Source organism: Pongo pygmaeus, chromosome 18, assembly GCF_028885625.2.
Source record: "Pongo pygmaeus isolate AG05252 chromosome 18, NHGRI_mPonPyg2-v2.0_pri, whole genome shotgun sequence".
In the NCBI taxonomy this organism is placed as follows: Eukaryota; Metazoa; Chordata; class Mammalia; order Primates; family Hominidae; genus Pongo; species Pongo pygmaeus.
Genome location: NC_072391.2, coordinates 34566911 through 34589927, shown reverse-complemented (window position 1 = coordinate 34589927; position 23017 = coordinate 34566911). Strand labels below are relative to the sequence as shown.

Genomic DNA, 23017 nt, shown 5'->3' with positions numbered 1-23017 from the left:
TCATCTGTGCCCTGTAAACTTTAGTCCACTGACTGTATAACTCGATTCAGTCACTATTTATCAGTTTAAAAATGGTTTTAAAAAGCTGTAAAGCAAGCTTTATTACACATTTCTGAATCAGGAAGGGGTAAAATGTGACACAGTTCCTCTGTGCCACAGACTCTTTTGGGGAGAAGAGTTTTGCAAAAATAAATAAATAAATAAAATAGGTAAGAGATTCCAAAGTCTATTTTTCAAAAAGCTTGGGTGTTTTTCTATGATTAACCCTCACTATACAGTCCCTTTTACCCAAGGCATGGTCCCTAGGTCATTTTTAAGGTTTAGTTTCTGGGAAGTTTTCAGCAAATCTATCTCATGCTTTGTCCCAGTTTGTTTGTTTTTGTTTTGGAGAAGGTGAACATCTTCAGTTGAGGATGGACTGTCTGTCCCCAAGCCTACATGTGTTCGCCAAAGCTAAAGCTGAATCGGAGTTTTCATTTCTTCACCACCCTTCCCCAGGCCCCCTCCTTTTTACCAACCCATCTTCTCCAACATCATCTGATCTTTGTTGCTGTCAGTAATTTCAGAATGAACAAATGCAGGAGCACCATCTCTTTGGAAAGTTCCTTCACTTCCAGTCTGCTCACTACGTCCTCCAACTGTATCTTTATATTCTAGATTTTTCAATATCTATACCTCTTCAAAATGTATATTCTGTAAACCATATTTTACTACTATTTTATAAAATTATTTTCTTATTTCCAACTCTTTTTTCTCCTTACTTAGTGTTGGACCAATACACAATTCAACTTTCTTATCAAGGCAAAAGTGAGCTCTAACCTGCTGTGGTTCACAGCCATCATAGGTATGACTGCCAGGGTGAATGTAAAAGGGTAACCCAGTCTCACCAATTTTCACTTCATGTCTATGCTAAGCTACATAAGGCTCACATTTAGTTTTCAGCTGAACAATACTTTTTCCATTAGCAATTTTTCCATTTTGACTGTCTTCATCTACAAGGACATAAGTTTTCAAGTCTTGGTGAAAATAAATTTCTGCATGAAACTTACTGACACCAACTTCAGGGATTCAAAGAGTATGATCCAGATCATTTTCTCAACCAATTAGCAGGTTTCAGAGCAGTAATGACAAAGTGTGATCCTGCCTGCAGCATGGGTGATCTAATGACAATTATTCTAATACACGGGGTCCAATTTTTTTTCTCATTTTCCTCCTCAGTATCTTCCGCAGTTACATTGCCTTCACTAGTAACGAGAGGAGGGACTGCACTGGAGCCATACTGGAAGCCTGAGGAGCCAGAGGGCACAAGAGGGCAGGCAGGAAAGGCAGCCTCGTCCCAGGTGGCTGCTATGGCCACTGCCAGGACTCCGTAAAATGCATTGCCTGGAGCCAAACGGGGCTGTGGGCAACAAGCAAGGGGATGACTGATGGCCCTGTCCAATCTGCACGGCCTGGAACCCGGAAAACTCCTGGGATCTATTACATCTTCTGCAACTACAAGAACAGCGGGAGGAGCGTCGGAGAAATCAAGGGGCCAAAAGCGCTTGGGCCGTTCCTAGGTTGAGCCAGAAAGAGTGGCCAAGAAAGTTTTAAATAAATTTACCTGTGGCTAGATATGACCTGTTGATTACTCTTATTTTTTTCCACATTTATTGAGCTATGATTTACACATTAAAAAGTGTATCTATTTAGGGTGTACAATAGAATGCTTTGAGATGTGTATACATCTTTAAATTATCTCAATTAAACTAGTTATCATATCTATCCCCTTACATAGTTACTTTATACATTTTTGTGTGTGTGATGAGAGTAACTCGGATCTACTTTTGTAACAAATTTCAAGTACAAATTATTATTAACTATAGTCACCATTCTACACATTAGGTCCTGAGCAGTTTTTCATTATATAACTGACAGTATGCACCCTTCAATGGATATCTCCTCACTTTTCTTTCTTGCTTGCTTTTTTTTTTCTTCCTTTTTTCTCTTTCTTTCTTTATTTCCTTAAGATTCCACATACAAATGAGATCATGCAGTATTTGTCTTTCTGCATTTCACTTATTTCACCTAGCATAATTTCTTCAAGGTTCATTAATATTGTTGTAAATGAAGAATTTCATTCTTCACTAAAGCTATAATTCTCTCTCACACAGTTTATCCATTTATCTGTATCAGAGGAGTACAGATATCCTTGGTGGTACGTATTCTATGTCCTTTGGCTATATACTCAGAATTGGGATTAATGGTACTTCTAGTTTAAAAATTTCAAGAAACCTCCAAAACTTTGTGTGTGTGTGTGTGAGAGAGAGAGAGAGAGAGAGAGAGAGAGAGAGAGAGAGAGAGAGAGAGAGAGAGATAGAAAGGATACAGAAAAAAGAAAGAAAATGTAAGAATAATGAATGTTTCAATATCAATGGCTGGTTCCTGGTCATCCTTGGTAGGAAATAAACAAGTAGGTTAAGTCAAGCATAGCCTAAATTATGTTTAAAACATTTTGTGAACTTAAAGTAGATTAGATGTTTAGAATAATTTTGTTTTCTTTTTGTCTGGATTCATTTGTTTTTTTATTATACTTTAAGTTTTAGGGTACATGTGCACAATGTGTAGGTCTGTTACATATGTATACATGTCCCATGTTGGTGTGCTGCACCTATTAACTCGTCATTTAACATTAGGTATATCTCCTAATGCTATCCCTCCCCCCTCCCCCCACCCCACAACAGGCCCCGGTATGTGATATTCCCCTTCCTGTGTCCATGTGTTCTCATTGTTCAACTCCCACCTATGAGTGAGAACATGCGGTGTTTGGTTTTTCATCCTTGCGGTAGTTTGCTGAGAATGATGGTTTCCAGCTTCATCCCTGTCCCTACAAACGACATGAACTCATCACTTTTTATGGCTGCATAGTATTCCATGGTGTATATGTGCCACATTTTCTTAATCCAGTCTATCATTGTTGGACATTTGGGTTGGTTCCAAGTCTTTGCTATTGTGAATAGTGCTGCAATAAACGTATGTGTGCATGTGTCTTTATAGCAGCATGATTTATAATCATTTGGGTATATACCCAGTAATGGGATGGCTGGGTCAAATGGTATTTCTAGTTCTAGATCCCTGGGAGGAATCGCCACACTGACTTCCACAATGGTTGAACTAGTTTACAGTCCCACCAACAGTGTAAAAGTGTTCCTATTTCTCCACATCCTCTCCAGCACCTGTTGTTTCCTGACTTTTTAATGATTGCCATTCTAACTGGTGTGAGATGCTATCTCATTGTGGTTTTGATTTGCATTTCTCTGATGGCCAGTGATGATGAGCATTTTTTCATGTGTCTTTTGGCTGCATAAATGTCTTCTTTTGGGAAGTGTCTGTTCATATATAATGGCTGCACCAGTGGAAATGCTCAGCAATGGTGTACAAATATTGTGTCTCTGCATCCCTAACACTTTTTATCTTTTGACTTTTTGATAATAGCTATTGTAACACCACCATAAGGTGATATTGCCTTGGGATTTCGGTTTTAATTACTCTGATAATTAGTGATGGTAAGCATCTTTTTATATGCCTGCTGGCCATTTGTATGTCTTTGGAAAAATGGCTATTTAGATGTTTTGCCCAATTAATCATGGAATTGGTTTTTGTTTTGTTCTGCTATTAATTTTATTCCATATTGATTAGTATTACATATATTTTGGATAGTAATATATTATCCTACATGTGGTTCACAAATATTTTCTCCCATCCCATATATTCCCTTTATATTTTGTTGATTGTTTCCTTTATTGTGCAGAAACTTTTTACTTTGATATAGTTGCACTTTTTTAGTTTTGCTTTTGTTGCTTGTGTTCTTCGTGTAGAATCCAAAACATCATTGCCAAGACTGGTGCCAAGGAGCTTTTTCCCTATTATTTTTTAGAGGATTCATGATTTCAGTTCTTACGTTTGAGTCTTTTTAAATTTAGTTTAATTTTATTTTAGTTTATTTTATTTTCCTTTCAGTTCTAGGATACATGTGCAGAAAGTGTAGGTTTGTTACATAGGTATACATATGCCACGGTGGTTTGCTGCACTTATAAACCCGTCATCTAGGTTTTAGGTCCTGCATGCATTAGGTAATTGTCATAATGCTCTCCTTCCCCTTGCCACCCACCCCCCAACAGGCCCCGGTGTGTGATGTTCTTCTCCCTGTGTCCATGTGTTTTTATTGTTCAGCTCCTACTTATGAGTGAAAACATGTGGTGTTTGGTTTTTTGTTCTTGTGTCAGTTCACTGAGAATGATGGCTTCCAGCTTCATCCATGTCTGTGCAAAGGACATGAACTCATTCTTTTTTAATGGCTGCATAGTATCCCATAGTGTATACATCCGACATTTTCTTTATCTATTCTATTGCTGATGGGCATTAGGGTTGATTCCAAGTCTTTGCTATTGCTAATAGTGCTGCAATAAACATACATGTGCATATGTCTTTATAGTAGAATGATTTACAATCCTTTCGGTATACACCCAGTAATGGGATTGCAGGGTCAAATGGTATTTGTGGTTCCAGATTCTTGATGAATCACCACACTGTCGTCCACAATGGTTGAACTTCTTTACACCCCCACAAGCAGTGTAAAAACATTCCTATTTCTCCACACCCTCACCTATTTCTCCACACCCTCACCTGCATCTGTTGTTTCCTGACTTTTTAATGATCACCATTCTAACTGGCATGAGATGGTATTTCATTGTGGTTTTGATTTGCATTTATCTAATGACCTGTGATTATGAGCTACAAAAAAACTTCTTAAATAATTTTTACATAATTCCTTTTCCTCCTTGGACTTATATTTGAATTCCATTTCCCCAACAGACTTATATTCTGCTAATGACCTCTTCAATGAGAACTACAAACCACTGCTCAAGGAAATAAGAGAGGACACCATTGACTTTCTTCAAAGAACTAGAAGAAACTACTTTAAATTTCATATGGAACAAAAAAGAGTCCATATAGCCAAGACAATACTAAGGAAAAAGAACAAAGCTGGAGGTATCATGCTGCCTGACTTCAAACTATACTACAAGGCTACCATAACTAAAACAGCATGGTACTGGTACCAAAGCAGATATATAGATCAATGGAACAGAACAGAGGCCTCAGAAATAACACCACATATCTACAGCCATCTGATCTTTGACACACCTAACAAAAACAAGCAATGGGGAATGGATTTCCTATTTAACAAATGGTGCTGGGGAAAGTGGCTAGCCATATGCAGAAAACAGAAACTGGATCCCTTCCTTACACCTTATATAAATTAACTCAAGATGACTTAAAGACTTAAACCTAAAACCTAAAACCATGAAAACCCTAGAAGAAAACCTAGGCAATATCATTCAGGACATACACATGGGCAAAGACTTCATGACTAAAACACCAAAAGCAATTGCAACAAAAGCCAAACTTGACAAATGGGATCTATTTAAACTGAAGAGCTTCTCTTCAGCAAAAGAAACTATCATTAGAATGAATAAACAATGTACAGAATGGGAGAAAATGTTTGCAGTCTATCCATCCGACAAAGGTCTAATATCCAGAATCTACAAAGAACCTAAACAAATTTACACACCAAAAAAAACCTCATCAAAAAATAGGCAAAGGATATGAACAGACACTTCTCAAAAGAAGACATTTATGCAGCCAACAAGCATGAAAAAAAGCTCATCATCACTGGTCATTAGAGAAATGCAAATCAAACCACAATGAAATACCATCTCATGCCAGTTAGAATGGCACCAAAAAGTCTGGAAACAATAGATGCTGGCGAGGATTCAGAGAAATAGGAACACTTTTACACTGTTTCTGGGTGTGTAAATTAGTTCAGCCATTGTAGAAGACAGTGTGGTGATTCCTCAAGGATCTAGAACCAGAAATACTATTTGACCCAGCAATCCTATTACTGGGTATACACCCAAAGGATTATAAATCATTCTACTATAAAGACACATACACACGTATGTTTATTGCAGCACTATTTACAATAGGAAAGACTTGGAACCAACCCAAATGCCCATCAATGATAGACTGGATAAAGAAAATGTGGCACACATATACCATGGAATACTATGCAGCCATAGAAAAAATGAGTTCATGTCCTTTGCAGGGACATGGATGAAGCTGGAAACCATCATCCTCAGCAAACTAACACAGGAACAGAAAATCAAACACCACATGTTCTCACTCACAAGTGGGAGTCAAACAATGAGAACACATGGACACAGGGAGGGAAACATCACAAACCAGGGCCTGTAGGGGGGTGGGGAGCAAGGAAAGGGAGAGCATTGGGACAAATACCTAATGCATGCAGAGCTTAAAACCTAGATGACGGGTTGACAGGTGCAGTAACCCACCATGGCACATGTATACCTATGTCACAATCCTGCATGTTCAGCACATGTATCCCAGAACTTAAAGTAAAATTAAAAAAAAAAATGTTTAAGTCTTTATTTTAAACTAATTTTTGGGATGATATAAGAGAAGTGTTCACTTTTTTGTGTGCATATTTAGTTTCTTCTACACCATTTCTTGCTGTGTCTATCTTTTCCTAATTCTGTGGGAGCAGTTGACTGTATATGTGTGTTTATTTCTGGGTCCTCTACTCTGTTCCATTTGTTTTTATATAGGCACTGTATTGTCTTGATGACTATACCTTTAAAATATAGTTTGAAATGAGGAGGTTTCAGGCTTTCAGCCTTTTTCTTTTAAGTATTTGGCTATTTGGGGTCTTTTGTGGCTCCACACTAATTTTAAAATTGTTGGTTCTACATTTATTTTAATGCATTAAAATTTTGATAGAAATTTCTTTAGCTCTGTAGATGACTTTTTGTATTAAATTTTAACAATATTAATTTTTAGAATCCATTAACACAGGATATATTTCACATTTGGTATTCTTCAATTTCTTTCATCAACATTTCATACCTTTCAGTATGCATATCTTTCATATTCTTGGTTAAACTTCTTCTATTTAATGAATTATTTCATTCCATTTGATAATATTGTAAATGGAATTGTTTCTTTATTCCTTTTTCAGATATTTTGTTGTTACTGTAAAAAAGTGCAACTGATTTTCATGTTAATATCATATCCTGCAACTTTACAGAATTACTTTGTTAGCTTTAACAGGGTTTTGTTGTTGTTGTTGTTATTGTGATTGTCGCTGTTGGTAAAATGGCAGGTATTCTTAACCCTAGTTACACTTTAAATTGATAGTTGCTATTATCATTTCATAATTCTTTAAAATATGACTAGATGGGTTTCTGCTGTTATAAATTCAGTCAAATTCAAATGTTCCTATATAAAATAATTTTGTCAGATTTCCCTGAGCTCTGGGAATGGAGGGCACCCTGTGGGAGCCAGGAGATTCAGGATGGGGAAGGAGAAGTGGAGCGGGGGAACCAGAGAGGGTCTCCGGGGACAGTAGGGAGGAGAGGGTGTCGTGTCAGAGATCCAGTGGGGAGAAAGAACGGACCAAAAAAGGGTGAAGGGTGGGAGTGGGCAACAGGACTGCTTCCCGACCCAGGCAGGTGGCAGGGAACTTTGCTAAGACTGCAGGCCCCAGGGAACAGTGCAGGCCGGATGGGAGGGAGTGGAGAGGACCAGGTGGACCCCAAGGTCAATGTGGAGAAAGGGACATTTCCTGGTTTCTTCGCCTCTGCCCAGCGTTCTGCGGGCATGGCCCCCCAGAAGCAGAGCAGGGGAGGAGGTGATTCCCAGCGGGATCAGAGAGCTGAGGGAAGAACAGCCGCTTCGCAGGGCCGCGGTGACAGTGGAAACAAGCGAAGCTGCTGATCCCGCTGGCCCCGTGGGTGGATGGGGCAGGGGCGGAGCCGAGCTCTGGTGGCCCAGCGCCGGGGCCTGCAGCTAGCCCTGGAGGAATCCACTCAGACCTGCAGTGGGCCTTCTAGGAGACCAGTGTGGACGGCGCAGTGGACACACCCTTCCCTGCTGGAACATTTGTGAGGCTGGAATTTAAATTCTTGAAAACAAGATGCCAGAAGGACTGGAAGGTATCCTAGTGCAAAGTCCAGCCCAAGGGGAGGAAGCGGAAATCCCTGGCCTGCATCAAACAGGGCTCTGAGGGTAAGGTTCCAGGCCAGATGGTCACTGCCCTATAGAGACGCACGCTCTGCAGGACCCTGAGGAGCACCAGGGACCCAGTGCAGCAAGGCGGAGCAGGCGGTGAGGACCCCACAGCTACTGCTTCCTTACATAGTTCGCCTTCTCCAAGGCTCGGCCCCCAGCTGAGCCCAGCACTGAATTGTGTGGTGCCTCCTGGACCACTGCCGGGAGTGACCAGTGGAAGATTCCACCTCCCAGGGAGAGGACCCCACTATATCCCCAGCTGATAAAGCTGCTCCCCCCACCAAAAACAAATAAATAAAAATTGATAAAACAATTTGGTTTGGTCTGAAAATAATGTGTATCCTTTGTTTACTGGTCAACATGCTGCCCATTTATCTATATGCCTAATTAGTAAAACTTTTTAATGAAGTTATTTAACGTTATGATCCTTTATTATGAAACAAAATGGTAAATTTGATAATGGTTTTAATAGCACGTAATATGATTGAAAATATGTCAATTTGTCGTTGCCAATGAATCTTTGTGTTATTTTACACTGTGGGATATTCTGTCTACAAATGTCTAAGAGCTTAGAATCTTGCCTCACATTATTGTCTGTGCTGAGTACTAACTACTCTAATTCATCAAATTATCTTTTTTATATCATTCTTAAAATACAATATCATTATTTATTTTATTAAAGTTATCTTTCTGCCTAATCTAAATATTTATGAAAATTATGAGGTCTATTCAGCCTGCCTTCTTGATAAAGGTCAGTTTTTGTCCTCTTTATTAATACATTAGAGGGTACAAATTCACTTTCATTACAGGGACATGTTGCATAGTGATGAAGTATGAACTTTTGGTGTAACAATCATCTGAATAGGGCTTATTGTCCCAATTAGGTATTTTCTCATTCCTAACCCCTCTACCAACCTCCCATCTTTCTGAGACATAGTCTCCAGTGTCTATTTTTCCAGTCTCTATATTTAACTGTATGCATTATTGAACTCTCACTTACAAGTGAGAAAACATAGTATTTTATTTTCTGTTTCAGTTATTTTACTTACAATAATGGCCTCCAGTTTCATTCATGTTGCTGCAAAAGACATGATTTTATTCTTCTTTATTGCTGAGTAATATTCCATGGTATAAATGTATAGCAAATTTGCTTTTTTCAATCATTAATTGATAAATTTAAATTGACTCTACATCTTTGCCATTGTGAATAGTGCTGCAATAAACATGTAAGTGTGAGCATCTTCTTTATATAATGAGTTATTTTCCTTTGGGTAGATACCCAGTAGTGCAAGTGCTGGATCAAATGGAAGTTCTGTTTTTATTTTTTTGAGTAATCTTTATACTGTTTTCCATAGAGGTTGTAGAAATTTACATTCCCACAATGTGTGAGTATTCTCTTTTCCTTGTATCCTTGCCAATATCTGTCACTTTTCTGCTTTTTAATAATTAGCCATTATGAATGATGTAAAATGGTATTTCATTGTGGATTTTAATTGGCATTTATTTGACCATTGGCAATGTTGAGCATTTCTTACATGCTTTTTGGCCATCGTTGTCTTCTTTTTGAAAAATATCTGTTGTCATTCTTTGCCTGCTTTTTAATGAGGTTACTTGTTTTATTCTTGTTGATCTGTTTGATTTCCTCGTATATTCTGAACCTAAGTTCTTTGTGACATGCATATTTCGCAAACTTTTTTTTATTCCATAAGTTGTCTGCTTACCTGCCAATTAAAAGCTTCTTTTCAGGAGCTTTTTAGTTTAATTAAGTTCCATTTGTCTATTTCTGTTATTGTTGTGTGTACTTTTGAGATCTTAGTTATGAATTCTTTGCCCAGACCAATAACCAAAAAAGTTTATCATAGGGTTTCTTCTAGAACTTTCATCATTTCAGGTCTTACATTTTAGTATTTCAATCTATATTGAGTTGATTTTTGTGTACGGTGAGAGTTAGGGGTACCATTTTATACTTCTGCATATGGCAATATAATTTCTCCAGCAAAACATGTTGAAGAGAATGTCATTTCCCCAGTGTAAATTTGTGTTCACTTTGTAAAAGATCAGTTGTGTGTAGGTATGTGGTTTTATTTCTAGGTTCTCTATTCTGTTCCATTAATCTATGCATCTGTTTATATCAGTACCCTACTGTTTTGATTATTAAAGCCTTCTAGTATAATTTTTCAAGTCAGGTAACATAATAGTAATATCTCCAACTTTGTTCTTTTTGCTTAAATTTGTTTTGGCTATTTGGGATTTTCTACGGTTCCATATGAATTTAATTTTTTTTCTAATTCTATGAAAAATAACATTGAAATTTTGGTAGGAATTGCATTTAGTATGTAGATTGTTTGAGGTAGTACAGTCATTTTAATAATAATTCATCCAATCCATGAACATGGGATGTTTTTCTCATTTGTACAATAATTGTCATGTACAATTTATTCATCAGTGTGTTTTTCCTCATAGAGATGTTTCACCTATTTGATTAAGTATATTTCTAGGTATAATACCTTTTTTGTAGCTATTGTAAAAGGAATTGACTTTTTAATTTGGTTCTCAGATTGATCATTATTAGTGTATAAAAATGCTAATTGTTGTACATTGAATTTTGTGTCCTGAAACATTATTAAATTCATTTATCAAATCTAAAAGTTTTGGGCCAGGCACGGTGCCTAACGCCTATAATCCCAGCACTTTGAGAGACCGTGGCAGGCAGATCACCTGAGGTCGGGAGTTCAAGACCAGCCTGACCAACATGGAGAAACGCTGTCTCTACTGAAAATGCAAAATTAGCCAGGCGTGGTGGCACATGCCTGTAATCCCAGCTACTAGGGAGGCTGAGGCAGGAGAATTGCTTGAACCCAGGAGGTGGAGGTTGTGGTGAGCCGAGATCGCACCATTGCACTCCAGCCTGGGCAACAAGAACTAAACTCCGTCTCAAACAACAACAACAACAACAACAAAAACACTAAAAGTTTTTTGGTGGTCTTTAATTTTTTTAGGTATAATATTATGTAATTATCAAAGAGGGACAATTTGACTTCCTAATTAAAACCATATGGATGCTCCCACCAAGATCAACAGACAGAATCTGTGGGAGGGCACAGGTGATGGTATTTCTTTAAAGTGGTCATGTGATTATGGTTGGACGCCTAGGCTGAAAGCCACTTAGCTAAGCATTGCCTCTCAAGTTTCAATGTACATATAAAACATTTCTGATTTCAGGCCTCTCTCTTAGTAATGTGATTCTGCAGGTTTGGAGGGGGTCCATGAATTGGCTTCTTTAAAAAGTTTTCTCTTAATGCTGATGTTTCTCCCAGTACATCCATTGTAGTATCACTCAGTTAGAGAAAGTAGGCACAGCACATAGAGTTTCTAACACCCAACACTCTTACCACAACATAAATACATTTGGGTCAAAGTGGAAACCACCCATCACCCTTCAGAAACATGTTAATGTCAGCTGGCTCTTTAAAGTTTACAGAGGCTAGAAAAGGCTTCATTGTTTGAATGTCTGCATTTGAAAGACTTCAGTGTTTGAATGTCTGCCTTTGAAAAACATGTACACGAGTTAACACAGTGTTTATTGTTAATACAATGTTTATTGGGTGTGTACTATGTGTTCAGAAGTCTGTTACACGGCACTGTGCTGGAAACATCACATGATGTGTTAGTCCTCATAGCTCCCCGGGAGGTGGGTGTTAGGTGTTCTGTAATTCCCGGGATTTAAATGAAGGGCCCAACATTTCTATTTTGTCTTATATTTTTGAAATTATTTACCTATAAAGAAAATGTGTAGAATAAAACTGTATAGACAGATGAGAGGGATACAGAAAGAAAGGGTAAACTGTTCAGAGGGATTTTTTAGTATTTATATTTACTTTCTTGTGCCTTGTAGAACAACTACTAGATCTGCAGAAATAATAGACAGGTTGCTAGGTGAAATGTCTCTAGATGCACTGGCTTCAGTGAAAAAGCAATTGTGGCCCACAAATAGATAATTATTTGCTCCCATTTATCTGTTTTTTATTTTCAGGAAATTGTGGGCACCAGCTCAGGAGAGACAGCAGGAGCCACGACTCAAATTTCTGATCTCTTTTAATTAGTTCTGTGAGAGTTGATTCTAGGGTGAGGCCAGACCAGTGTGAGTCCTTAGAAGAGGGTGGATCTGGGCAGGGCTGGGACAGAAAGTGGGCCCCATGTGGCTGATGTCTATGCTGATAGAGTATTTCCAGTTCTGTCTTTCCTAAGCCTGCTGAATAAAAACTTGACTCTTAGAGTTTGTGTAATTTTAATCTATTTTAGCCATTTCTCTGTCAATTTTTGTAACACACGATAACAAGGAATTTAATCAAAAGTCTTAAAGTTTTTTAGGAAAATTATATGAGAAGCTAAAAAATATTATTTTTCCTAAGGTAAAAGAAATAGGAATAATCACAACAATAGCAATAATTCTTTTGTCCATGAATAGCCCTTTAGGTGGTAACCTCAGAACTCACAACAGCATAAGGGAAGTCGAGCAAATGTAGCCAAAGTCCCCTGTACACCTCCCTTCTGTCTTCTGACCACAGAATGTTGAATTCAATCATTTAGCCATTTGCTCTGGAATGAAAGTATCTGAACAGTAGAAACCATGAATATTTCACCTGTTTCTCTAATGGTCATATGATATAGTTTAGATGTCCCCACCAAATCTCATATTGAATTTTAATCCCTAATGTTACAGGTGGGGCCTGGTGGGAGGTGCTTGAATCATGGGAATGGATTCCTCATGTTTCTGTGCTGTTCTTGTCATGGTGAGTACTCACGAGATATGGTGGTTTAAATGTGAGGCATATCCCTCCGCTACTTTTCTTGTTCCCACTCCTACCACGGAAATTTAACTCAATTTCCTTATAAAATTACCTGACAAAATTTTATCTTATAATATAAATATGATAAATAAATATGATATTATGACATTACAATATATCATTTGCATTATGACATCATAATTTATGACATCATAATTCATATGTATTATGACATCACAATTATATTATGACATCATAATTCATACACATTATGATATCATAGTATATTATGACATCATAATTTGAATGTTTTCTGATACCACAATGTATACGACAACATAATTTCTATGTATTACGACATCACAATGTTATGACATAATTCATATGCATGATGATATCACAATATATTATGACATCATAATTTGTATTATTATGACATCATAATATTATCATATCACAATTTATATGATTATTTTCATATCATAATAACATAAAATGTTGTCACATAATTTTATAAGAAAATTGAGTTAAGTTTTGTAACAACATTAACATATAAACTTAATAGAACCTAAGAATATTGTCTGCTTTTGTGTGAACGACTGCTTTATAATATTATAACATTGACAGATCATGAGCACCGTCACCTCGGACAAACACTGCCACTTTAAGTTCCAGCTCCCTTTCTACCTTCATGCATTTCAAGGAAATCACTTCTCTTCTAACTACAAGCAGCCAGAAAGAGCAGACAGTAAAACACAGATAAGACAGCTTGGGCACAGAGAGAGATAGGGGAGAAGTCTCTTGGGTAACTGCCAAACTTCACCCACATACAATGGGCCCCAGTAAAGCAGTGGGACTTAATAAGCACATTCCTTTCCCTTCAGGTGCACTAAAACAGGGAAGCTAAAAGCAGACTCAGGGGGTATGCCTGCAGCTGCAGAAAGATGTATGGGAAAAGACACACAACTCTCCCTCCCGGATAAGCACAACAAAGAGACACAGAAGGAGTCCAAGCCACTGATAAACTCTCCCACCCTGAATCCTTAAAATCTCTTTGTCCGTAAGAAAGTGTGCCTCTGACCTAACTGCCAGATGTTCCTTTCAGGTTTGTTTTCTCTAAAATAAACCTATCTCGACTGGCAAGCCACCTTTCATGTTTCTTCCCTCTTTAATTCTTACAAACATATCAAAATTTGTTTATATATCAAATAGATTTTATATATTATGTTATCAATATATAATGATATTATAAGTTCCATTTAAATCCTATTTAAATTCAGACAATTTTATTAGGCAGCATCTGTGTGTCTACCACCCGATTTTTTTTGGATTCCACTATTTGCACAGACAGCACACCTGGAAAAACACAGACTCACCCAGCACAGGCTCTTCTCTGAATCTTTCTCCTCCTCAGGGCATCAGTTCATCAGTCAACCAATTCATTTGAGAGTGGAGACAGAGTACTCCCTAACACAGAAGGTCTCATTCCTGCAGGCTTTTCTCAGAAGAGGGGGAAACAAGAAAGCCATTTTAGGGGACATTTGCTGGGACATACACTAAGCCTTCTATAGTTTGAAGGTTCTAACAGCAGATACAGACTTCTCAGTAGGAAGGGATGAGGCAGCTGTCCTAAACCTGGAGCTCCACTATACCGTGTCTCATCTCACTTAGGCAAATTTGAGAGGCTGCTCTGGAATATGTCTCGATGGTGGATGTTGGGCAACAACACAAGTTTTGATGGGACTCAGGTGGTGTCTGTTGTGTGAGGACAGGAGCTGAATGCTCAGGATCCAGGCTGTTATTCTTGTGGTCAGTTGGGTTACCTGTGTGGGACCAATTCTGTTTTTACTAGGGAGCTGAATAAATTCTACAGAACAAGGTAGAACTCCCAGGATGACTGAGGAAGGATGAGAACCGGGGGAAGTTTTTCTCTCTGCCTAGACTTTTTGCTACTTCACTAATCACAGGCTGATTAAGTTACCACCAGCTCTAATCTAATCGATTCAATTCAGTTGTGATTAATCTAATTATTGTCCCCATTGTTAAGGTAAAAAGGGCCATTTTATTTGGTTCTTACTTTTTCTCCACATTTTTATTTTATTATGTATGTATGTATCTAATACAATCAACCATAATTTCAATTTGACTTTCCAAGCATTTGAGAAATTATAACATTTATATACATGATTTTAGCAATATATATAATTCTCTTTCTTTGCAAAATGTATGACACATTTCAATATAGGTACATTTAATTCTGAATCTTGAAAGATAAGCAATATCTTAAATACTTCCATGTAGGAATTGGGAGAGAAAGTAGAAAAAAAGTGATTGCCTTAACTCATGATTCCTGTGCCCCTGGCTTTATTTATTTTTCTTTTTATTTTTGACACTATGACAAGACTCAGTAAATGTCTCCCCTTAACTGTGTTTACGTCCCTAGTAAAATGACAGCAAGAAAGGCTTCTTATTGAGGCCCTAATGAGTGGCAGAAAAAAGAAAACTGTTCAGCCAATAAGAGTAAGCCAACTCCAGCCAAGGGACTTATAAAACGCAGGTCCACCAGAATCACACTCTGTATCTGGACACATAAGAGAGAGCACCTTTCACTTGAGCTTGAACATGGGAAAAGGAAATGAAGACCCTGATCCCCCCTGCTCTTCCATTCAATGCCCCACTGTCCAGCATCCTTTCCAACAGATCTCCTTTACAAAAAAGGGCTCAGGTGAGAAGAAACCACTCAAAGAAAAAGGCAAGACCCCCTCCTCCCATACCAGTGAGAAGCACATGCAAAGGCAAGGTAAGGCCTTGAGCTGTTACTATGGAGGCTGGAAGGAGTGTTGGAATCAGGTATACTGAGCTATGTGTCTTTGGTAGGATTTTATTTTGAGATTGGGGATGGGAAATGGCTTAGAGCCCCGAGGAAAGATTGAGAAATGTGTTCACTCATGATGCTGGCAGAAAAGCTTCATTTGAAAGACTGATTCACAAATATGTGTCAGAGATAGACTATGGGACTCTGTGCCTGGGACAGGTGAGTCACTTAAACTCCATGTTGCACTAAGATCAGAGCCCGATCTAAATGAGGAGAAGGATTATGAGGAAACCAAGCTCAAAGCCAGAAACAGCACTGCCAGATCAGGTAAGATTTTACTCTCTCAATGTAAAAAGAGACAGAGCAGCAACACAGTCTTCCCTGGGAAGAAAACTGGGAGCTCTTTGGCAGCTAGGGCCTTACAGATCTTGGATGCTGAAGAACAGAAGGCACCTGGGTTTTGGTAGCAACTTTAGCTCCTGTGTGTCCAGGATGAACTAAAGCTTCTAGGGTGTTTGTTTGGAGGCACTTACTCAAACTTTTATTTTATCAACAGAACCAGAGTCGAGCTCACATGAGGGAAACTCCAAGAAAAGGAAAATCAGTTCCAAGGACAGCTGCCAAGACAGAGCAGGTAGAATCTTGCCTTTTTTTTTTTTTCCACCAAAGAGCAAACAAATAGGAAACTTTTATACAGGGCTTGAACAGCAAAGGGGCTTCCGAGTGACTTGAACATTTTTTGAGATCCTGGCACTCAGAGGATATGTAGAGATTCAGGGGGTTAAGCTTCACTTCAACAAAGTGCTGAGATGGTCAGGATGGAGGAGAAGAAGAGACAAAATAAGGTTCACCTGAAAGTGCATGGGAGGTTGCAGAAACGGGGGACTGTGGGAACTGTTCTAGTGAGCCTCTCACTCACATGCTTTCTCTGCAGGGACCTGTCCAGGAGTGGAACACAGCCTGATGTTGAAAAGGAAACTAAAGTACTCCACTGTGGGGAAAAGAAAGAGAGATTAGATTGTTACTGTGTCCATGTAGAAAAGGAAGACATAAGAAACTCCATTTTGATCTGTACAAAGAAAAATTGTTCTGCTTTAAGATGCTGTTAATCTGTAACTTTAGCCCCAACCCTGTGCTCACAGAAACATATGCTGTATTGAATCAAGGTTTAAGGGATTTAGGGCTGTGCAGGACGTGCCTTGTTAACAATATGTTTGCAGGCAGTATGCCTGGTAAAATCATCGCCATTCTCTATTAACCAGGGAGACAATGCACTGCAGAAAGCCGCAGGGACCTCTGCCCAAGAAAGCCTGGGTATTATCCAAGGTTTCCCCCTACTGAGACAGCCTGAGATATGGCCTCATGGGAAAGGAAAGACCTTACATCCCTCATCCCGACACCGGTGAAGGGTCTGTGCTGAGGAGGAGGAGTGAAAGAGGAAGGCCTCTTTGCAGTTGAGATAAGAGGAAGATGTCTGTCTCCTGCTCATCCCTGGGAATGGAATGTCTCCGTGTAAAGTCGACCATTCGTTCTATTCTGAGATAGGAGAAAAACTGCCCTGTGGCTGGAGACGAGATATGCTGACAGCAATACTGCTATGTTACTCCTTGCTACACTGAGATGTTTGCGTAAAATGAAACATAAATCTAGCCTACGTGCACATCCAGGCACAGTAGCTTTCCTTGAACTTATTCATGATACAGATTCCTTTGCTCACATGTTTCCCTGCTGACCTTCTCCCCATTCTCACCCTGCTGCCCTACTACACTCCCCTCGCCAAGACAGTAAAAATAGTGATCAATGAATACTGAGGGGGCTCAGACACCAGCGCCAGTGTGGGTCCTCGCACGTTGAGCACCGGTCTCCTGGGCCCACTGTTCTTTCTCTATACTTTGTCTCTGTGTCTTATTTCTTTTCTCAGTCCCTCGCCTCCACCTGATGAGAAATACCCACAGGTGTGGAGTGTCAGGCCCCCTTCACTCCAACACTGTGCACATCAGTGAATTCCAGGAGTCCTGTGATGCCCACCACAGAGGGCCTTTCATGGCTCGCACTGGGTGCAGCAAGTGGCATAGGTCTCGAGACCCAGGAGTTCAACAGCCTTCACTTCGGAAAGCTTGGTGACCTTGCAAGGTGTGTCCAAGGCCATTTATAAAGACATTTCCCAGGTGTTGGTGCAGCAGGTGCATTCTCCACTGACCTGGGAGCAGCTCACTCAGCTTGCCCAGTTCTGGAGGCCTCTGTGTGCCCAGGTGCAGATCTCCTATAATATGGCCACCCGGGCAGGTTGTTTCTTTCCTGCTAAGAACTGGATTGTTTCAGCCACACTGCCCGGCTCTGGGGATCCAGTCCTGGATAGAGAAGCCCAACCCTTGCCTGGACAGGAGATAACTGAGCAAGTCAGTGGATCAGATGAGGTTTGAGCTGGGTGGACCCTGACCCTATTCAGCAGAGAATGCAGTTCTTGGAATGAGAACAATAACCTGCTACTTCTCAGATTCTTCCAGATGAGCAGCAGTGACAATTTTAGATGCACTGTGTTAATACGTGACAGAACCTGAAGCAGTCATAGGAAAGAAACTTGAACAACATACTCAAAATGGTGAGCCCTGCATTTTGTAGAGGGCTAAGATTATAAACACATTTTAAATTTCTTGTTAGGTATTTGATGTCTTTTGGATGTCTGATAAGAGTCATGCATTTCTATATAATCAAACAAATATTAGAATATAATCATTCATATGTCTTTGCATATTTTAAATTGTAGGAAAATAAATATAAAATTATATGCTTCTCTATTAATTCAGAAAAGTTTGTAGCCTCTCACTCTCCCACGCTGAACCCATGGAGGACTAATATCGACAAACCTTTAATAGTATTCCCTATGGAAAAATGTCAATACATTTTTAGAGTTTAATAAAATTATGGTGAAATCACTACACAAGTGTTTATTATTAATGTTTTTACATAAAATTGAAGTCCAGATATGTTAAATGTAATTGATCATGCTTATTTATTCTTCACCTGACTCATATTTGCCTCATTTTAAATTGTCTAAATATAAACTTCCATTTTATTCATTTCAGTTGATCATACTGTACTGTAGAATATTAAATGTAATACACATATCATTTTACATATTGCTGCATTTTATAGTTTTTCTTCTTGTATTTTCTGGTGAGATTATGAAATATTTCATCATCTAAATATATTTTTGTTTTATTCTTTGCCTCATAGTTTATATATATGTAATGATATAAACATTTATGTTTCTGAGAATCTTCAATTTTAGATAATTTTGTATTTTATCAATACTGAATTTGTATTTACTCCATGTGTGAGTTAGAGGACTTTTTGTCTTCACTTCTTCTATATATTTACTTTGACCTTTCCACACTACACAGCTCTTGTTTTAGTCTAAGAATAGTAGTGATTTATCATTCCAGTAACTAAAGCCAATTCAATGAAAATATACAGATATACCTTAGAGATATATGGCTTTTGCTCTAGAGCAGTGTTTTAAAACAAATATCACAATAATGTGAGTCACACAGCTTTTCTTGTTTCCCAGGGCATATAAAAGTGATGTTTACACTATACTGTAGAATAAGAATGAAACAGCATATGTTTATAGTAACAATGTACATACCTTAATAAAAACTGTACTTTATTAATAAAAAATGCTGACACAGATATACACACACACAAAGGTCACATGATGTTGGAAAAATAGTGTTAATAGAGTTGCTCAATGTAAGGTTGCCAAAACCCTTCAATTTGTAAGAAATCCAAGCACAATAAAGTGCAATAAGACAAGGTATGCCTGTGTCACAGTCAATGTTCACTAGTGATAGACTTAGAAACCATAAAAGAAATTTACATATGTATAAAAGTACTTAACGGCCGGGCGCGGTGGCTCATGCCTGTAATCCTAGCACTTTGGGCGGATCACGAGGTCAGGAGATCCAGACCATGTTGGCTAACACGGTGAAACCCCCGTCTCTACTAAAAATACAAAAAACAAAAATTAGCCGGGCATGGTGGCGGGCGCCTGTAGTCCCAGCTACTCAGGAGGCTGAGGCAGGAGAATGGCGTGAACCCGGGAGGCGGAGCTTGCAGTCAGCCGAGGTCGCGCCACTGCACTCCAGCCTGGGGGACAGAGCGAGACTCCGTCTCAAAAAAAAAAAAAAAAAAACAAAAAACAAAAAACAAAGTAATTAACATGTTACAGAATGGGTGGGAGATAAAAATTATAAAATGATTTATAAAGTAAATTAAAAGGGCGACAAAGCTCGAAACATTCCTGAGGAGACAGAATTAGACCTCCTCAGTGACCTCATCTTGTTGATTTGCAAACAAGCAAAATACAATGTGAGGTATTTTTTGTGAGTTCTTGTATTAAAAAATGACAACAACAACAGAACTTAAACTTTATTTATCAGAAGTACCCAAGATGCTTATAGTAATATACGTCTATAAGGTAAACCAAAAAAGACAATTTTATAATTGCAACAAATCAAAAAATTTTAATATTTTGCTCCTGCATTTTTTCAATATGCTCTCTTACCTCTGACGCATTGTCATTGAAATGCTAAACCTCGTTTGGTTTATTAGTTGCTTCTTACTCAAGAAAATGTTTTTTGAAACAGGTTCTTGCTCTGTAACCCATGCTAGATTGCAGAGACAGAACCAAAGCTCTCTGCAGCCTTACATCTGAGACCAAGCCATCCTCCCACCTTAGCCCCTTCAGTAGCTGCAATTACAGGCATACACAACCACACCCAGCTAATTTCTTCTTATTTTTTGTAGAGATGGGGTCTTACTGTGTTTCCCAGGCTGGCTTCAAACTCCTGGGCTCAAGTAATCCTCTCACCTTGGCCTCTCAGAGTGCTGGAATCACAGATATGAGTTACAATTCCCAGCCAATAAAACTTTTAAAATTTGTATTATACTACAGTTTACTTCTTAAAAGGACAAAATAAAATAAATCAGCCATACATAAGTCTAACAAAAATTTGTAAACCATATGAGAAGTATGATAAAAAGTCCAAGAAATATAGGAAAATCAGCATAAACAAATGGAATATGACATCATGTTCTAAGGTAGAAAAACTCAATATTACTCAATCATCATTTTATTAGAAGTAATTCATAAATTTAATTTTGTCCTAATAGAGATACCATCTGGTATTGGAAGCAGGCATTTTATTGCAAAACTCCTATAGATGAAAACACAAAAACAGCTGAGAAAACTCTGGAAACACAATTAGAGTTGCTATCCCACCCTATGAGACATGTTGATTTATGAATATATGGATAGCTCAGTGGAAATATAAATTCAAAAATAAACCACAGTGCATGAGAAAGTGTCTTTGTTCAGGCTGCTAAAATGAAACACATTAAACTGGGTCATGTATAAATAACAGAAATGTATTGGCTACACTTCTGGAGGCTGGAAAGCTCAAGATGAAAACACCAGCAAATTCAGTGTCTGGTGAGGGTCCTGTTTCTCATACATGGTGCCTTCTTGCAGTGTCTTCACATGGCAGAAGGGACAAGGGTGCAACCTTCAACCTCTATTACAGGGTATTAATTACATTTGTGAGGATGAAGCCCTCCTGAGTTAGTCACATCTCAAAAGGCTTCATGTTTTAAAACTATCACATTAGAGATTAAATTTTTACAAATCAGGTTTTAGAAGGAAACACAAATTCAGACCATAGCAAAAAGTCAGTTGGCAATAAAAACTACAGTTGGGTAGGCATCACTAAGGCTTTGGGTTTAGGCATCAGATGTTTCTATCATAAAGGTAAAAGATAATGTACTAATTATAACCTTCAATAAAATAAAGATCACATAAAAGAAAAATCTGTACTATGAAACAATCAAGTTTTTACAAGGTAAATTCTTACAGGTTATATCATAATTTTTGTGGTCTCTGGGGATGCATAAGACCCCAGAGTTTCCTCCTGTGACTTTTTTACTGAAGTTTCTGACACTCTTACTCAATTTCAAAGTGGAAAAATATCTTTTCTGTTTCTGTCTTTGAGAAATTCAAAATAAAATTGGCTTCCATATGCTTGATTCTAAAACAATTATTCACTCAGTGGTGCTCTGCTGAGGAAGGGCACTCAATCTCACACTCACAGAAGCATCATGTTCTGTCAGATACAGAACTTCTCCCTGAGTCAGGGCCTCATCACTCACAGATGATTAGAGGCTTTCTCAGGCATGCGCTGCTCTGCACCCTCCCACAGAGGCTCAGCCCTGAGCATCTGATTCTGAAGGTGACTGAAGAACATGTACCCTAGTACCCTAATTTACAGGGATTTTGTTTTCTCTTAATGATCCTTTCCAGGGCTCTGGATCTTTCTTGAGTCCACCTAACACACACAGATAGACTGGGAGGTTTGGACAGAAGCTTCCATTCTCACTCTAAGCCCTGCCTGTTCCATCAGCTTCTCTAGAAGTACAATGTTCTAATTACCACGGAGAGACCACATGTCAGGGCAACTTTCTGTGTCAATAATTGAATAAAAGTGAGAAGAGAAACAGGCAAGAATTTCTGCTGAGGGCTGCATCTAAGGGTCTACTTGCCAGATTTATATCTCTATTTTACACAAATATTGACAAATGTAATTTCATGTCTAGACGAAAAATCAAAGGAACTGCAGCTCACAGAGGAAGGAGAAAATTGAATCAATGTTCTATGGAATCCAGCTTACCTCAGCCATGGGGTGCTAAGTCTTCTCAGGAAAAAAGCAATTGTTCTCTATCATCAGAAACAACTGTGGCCTCAGACAGCTGGACACTGAGAGTGCAGGATGCTCCCTGGGATTCCATGCCTACATCACGGAGGAATGGAATTCCCAAGAGAGGCCGAACCCACAGGTCCTATTCTACCACTTGGTCCAACTAACATTACTCCTCCTCCTGGCCCAATAGGATTCCCCAACTCTTCACTGTGTCTCACTAGGGATAGTTCAGACAGACAAAATATTACTAACATCCCTCCATTTCTGTACTTTGTGGGGTCTAATTTGTTCATTTTTAGGTTTGGGGTTTTTGTCCTCCCTCTACATCACACAAAATTGGTGTGTTCTATTCCAGTACCTATAATTTAAAATAGTTACTTTTTCTCGTCTAGTCACCTATTCTGTATTCTAGTCATTTTTTTCTAGTGGAGCCAGATGATATGGACATAAGAACTTCCATATAAAAGTTAACCGTAACTAAGTTGAATAACACAACCCCTCTTTGGGCTGGACTGCAATTCAGAGAATGT

General features: G+C 38.6%; 1 pseudogene; it reads right to left on the bottom strand.

The window, feature by feature from the left end:
- Positions 1-270: 270 nt before the first annotated feature.
- Positions 271-23017, bottom strand: part of LOC129015127 (angiogenic factor with G patch and FHA domains 1-like) — a 30008-nt pseudogene continuing 7261 nt past the window's right edge.